The sequence below is a fragment of the Diachasma alloeum genome, unplaced genomic scaffold (genome assembly GCF_001412515.2).
Source record: "Diachasma alloeum isolate Michigan unplaced genomic scaffold, Dall2.0 Dall_scaffold_00206, whole genome shotgun sequence".
In the NCBI taxonomy this organism is placed as follows: domain Eukaryota; kingdom Metazoa; phylum Arthropoda; class Insecta; order Hymenoptera; family Braconidae; genus Diachasma; species Diachasma alloeum.
In genome coordinates, this window is record NW_021680371.1 from 2,564,485 (window position 1) to 2,566,351 (window position 1,867).

Below are 1,867 nucleotides of genomic sequence, written 5' to 3' on the forward strand. Positions count from 1 at the left end.
TTCGGAGCGGGGGAGTACATACGCACATTCTCGCACGCATTAAGACCACAAACAGAATGATCAAAACAATAACAATTCGTGGGGTGAACCCCACCCCTTCCCCTCATAAATCAACCAAAATCTGCCTGTCAACTGAATTAATTCACGAGTTGCTAAATTTTCACTTCAGAATGGACCACTCTTCCCGTTTCTAATTCCTACTCCTCACGCTTTCCATTTAAAACGATGAAAATGTGCCTAGGAGCCTAACCTCAACGACCCTCCCCTCAAAAATCCTGTATTTTTATTTTATTCTTAAAAACCGAATTAATGTGAATGCAGAAACTGCCAATGCAAGAGGAGAAAGTGCTTTCACTGAAAGTTGATTGAAGATGTTTGCGGCATAATAATTAATAATTAACAATGTAAATAATGACAATTTAATTAACAATTAACGATTGTAAAATTGGAATTAAAAAAAAATCTTTATGCCTTTATGATTATATCCTTTCTCCTTTTTGCGATAGGATTTTTGGAGCGGGGAGTTCATAGNTGTAAATAATGACAATTTAATTAACAATTAACGATTGTAAAATTGGAATTTAAAAAAAATCTTTATGCCTTTATGATTATATCCTTTCTCCTTTTTGCGATAGGATTTTCGGAGCGGGGAGTTCATAGGCACATTCTCGCTCACATTAAGACCACAAACAGAATGATCAAAACAATAACAATTCGTGGGGTGAACCCCACCCCTTCCCCTCATAAATCAACCAAAATCTCCCTGTCAACTGAATTAATTCACGAGTTGCTAAATTTTCACTTCAGAATGGACCACTCTTCCCGTTTCTAATTCCTACTCCTCACGCTTTCCATTTAAAACGATGAAAATGTGCCTAGGAGCCTAACCTCAACGACCCTCCCCTCAAAAATCCTGTATTTTTATTTTATTCTTAAAAACCGAATTAATGTGAATGCAGAAACCGCCAATGCAAGAGGAGAAAGTGCTTTCACTGAAAGTTGATTGAAGATGTAAGCTCACGAGTTCTGGAGCAACTCCCCGCAAGAAAAATCGGATATTTCCCCGCATAAACTGCACTCCGAGGGCGTTTACCCGGATTTTTTGACCGGCGAAGGTATTTGCGTAGTGCGGAGCTTCCCGATTACCCGGATGATGGAATTATGTAAAGATATTGTGTGCAGGTGCAGCCACTGACCTTTATCGCGTGAAACCTGCCGGACGAAGAGACCGCGAGCTGCGATGGAACTGCGATCAGCTGATGCTTCCCTTTCCTTTAGGGGTAGTTCGATAATCACCGCCGATGCGCCACTGTCGTTATCATTTTCATTTACCATGAGAGTTGTTTGAAAACTAACGAACCAATAATTATTAATTAATTAATCAATTATTAATAATTTAATGATAGTTAATCATGATTAATAATAATAAATAATGATAATTATGTATAAATAATAATAAATAATAATAATATATAATGATAATTATGTATTATTAATAGTTATTAATTGTTAATTAATTAATTAATTGATTGATTAATTTAGGAGAGGGTGGGGGAAAGCGGACACTTTAGACTTTTTTAAAATTATTCATAACTCAGAAATAAATTGATCAATTGAGCTCAGTTTAGGCTCGTCAGAAAGGGAAAGAATTGTTCTTTGTATTGACAGGCCGCCATCTGTCACCGTAAATCAGATACATTTCTCAATTTCCTGTCATTCAACTTATTCTGAATATAACTTAAAAATGCTCTTTGAAAAAATTAAGAATTTTTTCTACTTTATTTTGATTATTCATTCATAATTTTTCAAAACTTCTGCGTGATGCAGGACTCAATTGACAATTTCAGATGGCGAAAGATGAAAAAAA